Source organism: Plecotus auritus (genome assembly GCF_963455305.1).
Source record: "Plecotus auritus genome assembly, chromosome: 5".
Classification (NCBI taxonomy): Eukaryota; Metazoa; Chordata; class Mammalia; order Chiroptera; family Vespertilionidae; genus Plecotus; species Plecotus auritus.
The window spans coordinates 61,501,588-61,509,596 of record NC_137776.1 but is presented as its reverse complement, the minus strand read 5'-3'; the positions used below and the strand labels follow the sequence as shown (position 1 = coordinate 61,509,596).

The 8,009-nt window shown below is 40.9% G+C and overlaps 1 pseudogene across 1 annotated transcript; it reads right to left on the bottom strand.

Moving 5' to 3' along the window:
- Positions 1-6,846: 6,846 nt before the first annotated feature.
- LOC308248229 (ER lumen protein-retaining receptor 3-like) lies at positions 6,847-7,474 on the bottom strand (annotated as a pseudogene). The gene has a single exon. The product of its transcript is annotated as an ER lumen protein-retaining receptor 3-like (transcript).
- Positions 7,475-8,009: the final 535 nt, after the last annotated feature.

Below are 8,009 nucleotides of genomic sequence, written 5' to 3'. Positions count from 1 at the left end.
AAGTTGCCATTAAAAATATTTATTAAGTGCTTGACAAACACAAGGTGATTTCCTGGGATATATATGAAGAAAAAATTAAAACACAACCTAAGGACTTAATGAAATTGAAAACTAGAAAGACATTTATTGTTGTAGGTAAGAGTAATTAATATGCTAAAACTTTCAGTTCTATTCAAATTAATTTAATCATCGTCAAAATAATCTTGATCAAAATATTCCCAATCCTTTTGAACACTTGAGTAAGTGAACTTATCTGAAAAAGTAAACTTAGGATACACGGAGTAAAGGAAAAAAGGTATTCCAAGCTGGAAAAAATCAATGAGCCAAGTTTTATGGAAAGGATGTCCTGAAGATGATAAGTAGAGACATTTGATGGAACCCAGAGCTCATATAGGACAGAGGAGGATAAGGTTATAAAGATAGAATGGACTCAGATGGGGGAGAACTTTTTATTTTAAACTAAGTATGGGGATTTTCTTCTAAAGGGATGTAATTTAAGGGTTTTAAGCCTGGGAATTAAACTTGGAAAAAGCTACTTCAGAGCAGTTCAGCAGCAGTGGATGTGATGGATTGGAAGGGGAAGAGACTCTAAGCAGGCAGAATAGTTAGAAGGCTATTGAAATAAGCTATGCATGAGATAGTAAAGAACCAGAACAAAATAATATAATTTATAAATGGAAGGACCTTCAAATCATCTAGTGCAGGGTTTTCAAGCTTTAAAAAAACAACAACAAAACACCTGTAAGCCATAGTTAAGAAATGTGTTTCATCTACACATACATACATACAAAACAAAACAAAAAAAGTTTAACAGAACAGTATTTATCCTTAGTATTTATGCTGACATTTGACATTTTTTGCTGCATTCTTTTTAAATTTTAGAAAATGCTGATGGGAACACATTATATTTAAGATTTCCTAATAGGCGGTGACTTGCTGTTTGTAAAATATGGGTGAGGTGCAGTCCATTTACTTTTCAGAGAGAAACTAATGTATAAAGACACCTAGAGACTTGCTCAGGCTCTCACCGCTCATGGTTAGAGGCCAGGTCCATGAACTTCCATGATAACACACTATGATTAGGATGGTACAGAAACGGAAATGCGGGGGTTTTGAGTCCGAGTTCATTGTCTTGTGAAATAGAAGAATGAAGTCGGGGACAAAATGGTTCGTGGAACCAAAATTTATTGAGAGGAGCCAGTCCTGGAAAAGGTACAGCTGGGGTTCCAGGAGCAGGCTAGCATCCAGAGCTTCCTTTCTGTTACAGTCGGGAGTAGTTCAGCATCCAAGCTAATAAAATCCTAATAGTCCCTGTGTGGAGGCCCACAGGGCCATAAGCCACGTGGGCACAGGGAGTGCATCTCCTGCCATCAATCCAAGAACCTAGCTGGCCAGGGGAGAGGAGGAAGGGAATGGGTTTTTTTGTATATATGCTTGTTAGTTCCTGATTGGTCCTTTCAAAGAATTTTGCCTTAGCAACATCCTTAGGATTGATTATCTGCAAGCTGTCTGTCTTAGCAACATGCATACATTTTAAAGCTTATGTCTCTCATGCACCCTTTCTTCCCCATCCAGGTGGGGTGCCTTAATAACTCCTCCTAGTTGGGTCCCCGGTTTTATCCCCGCACCCCCCCCCCCCCCGCCATGGTCCCAGTCCCTGTCTATCTAGCTTTCCTTTGTACCACGATAGAAATAGATCTGATAGTAAGTTTATAGGAGAAACAAGACAAAGGAACTGACTATAAAAAAATAAAAGTCAACTGAAATTTTATTCCTGGTTAGTTGGGTAAACAGATTTGCCATAGAACTATAGATGTCTGAAGAAGGAACTGTGTTGGAGAAATATAGGAGTTCACATTGAAAATAAAAGGGCAGAGGGACCTCAAACTGCTTAGCAGGCAGGGAGAGCTGCAAAAGTAAGTATTCAAATGAAAAATCTTGTAGGTCATCGATTTGGGAATGATCAGATGACATTCAACACAATAAATGTATATTGAATACCTTTTCTTTTCATGGCTCTGTTATTCAAAGGTAAATAAAATCAGATCCCTGTACATGAGACGCTCTTATTCAAAAGTTTGTTGATAGTACTACATTTCCTTGGAATTAAGCCACTATTGTTGCAAAATTTCAAAAAAAAAATTATTTTCAGTACTTTAAAATTCCTTTTAAAAAACTTTAATATTTTCATCTTCTACAGTTTGATCCAATAACTTCACACTGGCCTTTATACCAACATGCATTATTTTTCTGAGCAATATGCATTCATGTGTGTGTGTGAGTTCTTTTTTTTTTTTACATCCACCAGTACTCTTTAAGGCAAGTTGCCTCTTACCAGATTACCTCTGACGAGAAACAGCTTTTGACAGGGAAATGAGCAGCTGGGTGGCAGCCTACAGCAACTCTGTTATTTTGCACTGATAGAGCATTTTAATATAAATGGCTGAAATGCAATCTGAAAATAGTTATTCATCACAAACTCCACAAAGCTCGTTAGCATTTAAGCTGTGATATTTGTGGGTTAACTTCTTTTTAGGTGCTTCTCTTCCTTTAACAATAATGATGATGTTCATTCACACTGCCCATTGAAGGAGGAATAAAGGGTGTGGATTTCAACTTAAAAGAATGTGGTGTAGTGGTGTGTCCCCGGGACATATCTTCAGACATTTTAGGCTGTTATAGCTTGGAAGGAGGTTGGTTGTTATTGGCCTCTAGTAAATAGAGACCAGACAGAGATGCTGTTAAACATCCCCCAATGCACAGGAAAGCAGCCTCCCCTAACTCCTCCATCACAATAAAGAGTATCAACAGCTGATGTTTTTGAGAAAGTGTAAGTGTAAAAACAGAAGAGAGAGCAACAAAGAAAGATTTTTATCCCAAAGGCTTTTTTAATGCTCATTTTTGTTTTCCCTATGCAATAAACAATTTTGTGTCAGTTAGTTTAATTGAATTCTTGCCCACCACCTGACTCTGATACTGACTTAGTGAGCTCACTTCTGGGAATTTATCTCATGGAAGTAATCTAAAAAAAAGACATCCTCATAGGCATGTTCTTTGCAAAAATAGGGATTTTCACTGGATAAGATAGCTTGCAGACAAGGCAGAGATGGGAAATTACAGGGGAAGAAATTGAACAGGAGGGAGTGAGATTAAGAGCATAAGTAGAGGGCATAACCATTACAAGGAGGAGGGACACGTTTTTGAGACTAAAGGGAGTAGGTATATAAAAATGTTTTTAAAGGAAGCCGTTGGGGAATGAGAAAGATTCCCTCTAATGACCCCCACCACTTTAGTAAAGTACAAGAAGCCTCCTGATTAGAGAGGGCTAGCAGCTTGGGGACCTGATTCAGAGACAGATGATTTGTAGAGATGTTTTTCCCAAATTAAAAATTTAATACAGTTCATTAAAATAAGATACAGTGAAACAAGCTTAGCTTTGTGTTAATTTTTGTTTATATGCAAATTCATAACTACCATCTTCCCTCCTTGCAAATGCCAGGATACACTAATAAGAAATCATTTTAAAAAAATGAATTATGATCACATCCAGAAGTGCAACCCATGTATCAGCTCGGGCTGACACAATTGTTTTTATTTCTAATAAAGACCTTCATTTACTTAAAATGTCACTCCCTAGGTATTCTATTTCTCTTTTAAACATGTAAGACCATTGCTGTAAAAAAAAGGAAATTACACTGAATCAAAGCCATTGAAAGTAGTAGTTGGAAACTTGATAGAGCTACAAAGAATCTTAATCTTAAAAATGCAGTAAAATTTGACTCCATCATAATAACCACAAGAGGCAGATCAATATGACTGAGTTAAGGTCTATTCTATAAATCATCACTTGTAACCAAAATGGAGAGAGTGAGATGGGAACAGTCTGCTCTGGAATTAGATTCTGATAAAGTTCAGCTCGGGGCTGTGATATGGAGAATAATATGTTGTGTACTGTGGGCAATGGTGCATCTACTGACAACTCTAACTTAGACATAGAATTTTGGGTTTTGAAGGCATAATTCTCACTCACTATTTGTGTAAAATAACAATAACCAACAATAAATCATAAACATAAGCTGAAGTTATATATGTGACTACTAAGTATGAAGTGTGGCAATATACATTTATAATGTAAGGGCTGTGTATGTGTTAATGATTTTTATTGCTTAAATTGTTTAATGTAGCTAGAAAAAGTATTTATTTGGCATCAACTACATACAAAGTACTGAATAAGAACTGTAGGAAATTCAAAGATGGAAAAACTGGTCCCTGACCTCCAAATGCTTAGATGTTGCAGGTAGAATAACACAAATCCTTTTGGAAATAGTGCATAGCCAGAAGGCTGTGTCAGAATTATTATGAATGTGCAAGTAAAATTTTATTAAAACATGAGGAAAGAAATCTTTATAGTCCCATTAGCTATGTAAAAATATAGTGTTAAAGTAATTTTTTCAATGTTTGTTTTTATCTTTATATAGAGGCCTGGTGCATAAAATTCATGCACTGGGGGGTGGTTTCCCTCAGTCCAGCCTGTGCCCTGTTGCAGTCCGGGACTTCTAAGGGGAGGCCCGACAGGTCTAAGCCGGCGGGAGGACATCCCTCTTGCAGTCCAGGACCCCTTGCTCCTTACCACCCACCTGCTCGCTCCTTACCACCTGGCTCATTGCTCATTAGTGGCAGGCTCCTTAATGCTTGGCTTACTGCTCCTTAGCGCTGCTGCAGAGATGGGAGAGGCTCCTGCCACCACTGCTGCACTAGCCAGCCGTGAGCCCGGCTTCTGAGTGGTGCTCCCCTTGTGGGAGTGCACTGAACACCAGGGGGCAGCCCCTGCATTGAGCGTCTGCCCCCATGATCAGTGCTCATCATAGTGACTGGTTGTTCTGGTCATTCCGCCATAATGGTCGCTTAGGCTTTTATTATGTAGATTATTATCAGAGGTCTGGTGCACAGATTCATGCACTGGTGGGGTCCCTCGGCCTGGCCTGTGGGGATTGGGCCAAAACTGGCTCTCCGACATCCTCCAAAGGGTCCTGGATTGCGAGAGGGTGCAGGCCAGGCTGAGGGACCCCACTGGTGCACGACTGGGGCTGGGGAGGGACCATGGGAGGGCTCCAGGGCATGTCTGGATCGCATCGTCCAGTCCCTATTGGCAAGCTAACCTACCAGTCAAAGCATCTGCCCCCTGGCGGTCAATGTGCATCATAGCAACTGGTCAAACAGTCAAATGGTCAGAGGAACAATTACCATATTAGGCATATATATATATATATATATATATATATATATATATATATATATTAGAGGCCTGGTGCATGAAAATTCATACACTGGAGGGGAGGTCCCTCAGCCCAGCCTGCCCCCTCTCACAATCCGGGATCCTTTGGGGGAAGTCTGGGAGCCCTCAGGGGTGGAAGGCAACCCGGCGATAAGGGGAAGGTGACACCCCCATCACACCTCTGCTGCTGCCACTGCTGGCAGTGCAAGCCTCGGCCGGCCCTGGTTACCTGAGCCTTGGATGGCCCTGGGTGCCTGGGCAGCTGCCATCCAAGGTTTGCCTGTGCCTCAGGCCAGCCCTGGTTACCTGAGCCTCGGACTGCCTTGGGCAACTATCCGAGGCTTGCCTGCACCTGGGGCCAGCCCTGGGTGGCTGGGAAGCTGCCATATGAGGCTTGTCTGTGCCTTGGGCTGGCCCTGGGTGGCTGGGGGGCTGAGGAGACTGGGGGACTCCGGAGGCAGGCACGCAGAGCAGCCAGACCTGTCTGGGGGCAGGCCCAGCTGTGCCGCACCTGTCGTCCCAGTGGGGCTGAGGAGACTGGGTGCCGCCATCTTGTGGCTGTGGGCACCGCCATCTTGAAGGTGTGGCATTCAATTAGCATATTCCTTCCTTATTGGCTGTGAGTGCTTCCATCTTTGTGAGGGCGTGATGGTCAATTAGCATATTCCCTATTTATTAGATAGGATATGGATATAGATAGATTAGCATAGTGCCTGTCTAGGCAAATTAGCCCTTAAATAATATTTGATTAAATAAAATTTGAGGGGGGTGGAGGTGAAAGCTTTTAGAGAGAAGATAGGATGCATTGATTTAATAATATTAATGAAAGTCTTTCTACTGAAGATATAGCATTTGACAAGATGGTCCTTGTCCTCATGAAGCTTCTGGTCTGGCAGACTTTGAAAGTTGAAAGCATTCAATAAACTTTAATTAGTGTAATACAATTAAAGCTTGAAATTTAAAGAAGAATGGCTTATAACGACCATGTGTATTAAATAAGCAAGAAAAGAAAAAAAAATGTTTCAAATATAAAAGACAGTTTAGGTGAGACAGACACAGTTCCAGGAGTCACTGTGAAGTATTTGATTAAGATATAGTACCTTAGTGTCATAGTCAAAAGGTCAAGTGTCACACTAGTCAAGCATCATACTGGAGAGGAGACAAAAACTCTAAGAGAAAGAATAAAACCCCATTTACGCTTTGATCATATAGTAGACATTTAAAACAGAGTTTTCTATGGATACTAGCCAATTTTCATTCCCTTTTAAAGTAGTCTTTTTTTTTTTTTTTTTTTTACCCATTTGTGAGTTAGGCACCTAAGGTTTCTTGGTGTTCCTATTGACATTGTATGGCACCATGTTTATGTAATTGGCACATGTTTTCCGTTACTACTATAAAGGAGGTGTTATTGATGAAGTTTTCTCTAGGTGGGATGATCAGGACTTTGTTGAAATCCATCCACACTAAACATTTTTCTGGCTTTAATTTTAACATTTCGTCTGAGTCAGGTATAAGTCACTCAGTAGGACATTTCAAATAGTTTGCTTCATATCCTTGTTCTCCAAGGGCCCTCAAATTAGTATTGGAAAACTTATCTTCTCTCCTTTAAGTACTTTGGTCACATATACCAGTAAGTAAAAGAAGACACAATAGAGGATGGTTTGTACCACTTCAGACGCCACTATAATTTAGCCATAGAGATTCTCAGTCTGGTACCACCTGAACCAGTTAGCTAGGTAGAGTGCCAGATACAGCCCAAGAAATACCAGGTAGTAAAAGTAATGGTCTCAGCCTCTCCAGTCTTGCAGATTATGAAGAGCTGGGGCAGGATGGCCGCTGATTCCAGGTAGATGGAGAAAGTCCAGAGGGTCTCCAGAGGAGTTCTCAAGGAAGGAGAGGCCAATGACAGAGACCAGAAGAAACTCCAGGTAGAATGTGTCATTCTCACTGTCAACCATTTTCAAAATTTCTCATAGACCATGTACACTGTGACAGAGGCACAGAGAAGAAAAAACACCTCATGACTGTTGAATATGAAGTTGATGAACAGGTCCAGATACCTGGTGGTGAAGAGGAGAGCAAAAGGATCTGGCTCTTCCCAGAGATGCCTGTGCAGTTCTTGGACTTACAGATCTTTCCCAGGAGCAAGATCACAGCCAGGAAGTGGCTCAGCTCTCTGAGGATATGGAATACACTCATGGTCTAGCAAGCCAGCTTTAGATCCACACACAGCCAACTCCTGTGAAACTTTCTGGCAGGCCAGATGGTCGCCACGCCCCCTGCCCCACCAGTGGGCCCAGCCCACCCTCAGCTCTTACTCTGCCTGGAGGTCTCTGCTGGGCAGGGTGCTCTCAGCCAGGGAGTCATGTGGCCAGTAGACTTTGCAAAAAATAATTTTTTTATTTTTCAATTAAGTTGATATACAATATTATATTAGTTTCAGGTGTTCACCCCAGTGATGAGACATTACATAACTTACTAAGTGATCATCCTAATAAATCTCATACCCACCTGACACCATACATAGTTATTATAATATTATTGCCTATATTCCCTAAGCTGTACTTTACATCCCCATGATGATTCTATACCAATTTGTACTTCTTAATCCCTTCACCTTTTCACCCAAAATGTTCTCTGTATCTATGAGTCTGTTTCAGTTCTGCTTGTTTATTTTGTTTTTTTAGATTCAATTGTTGATAGATGTGTATCTATTGCCACTTTATTGTTCATA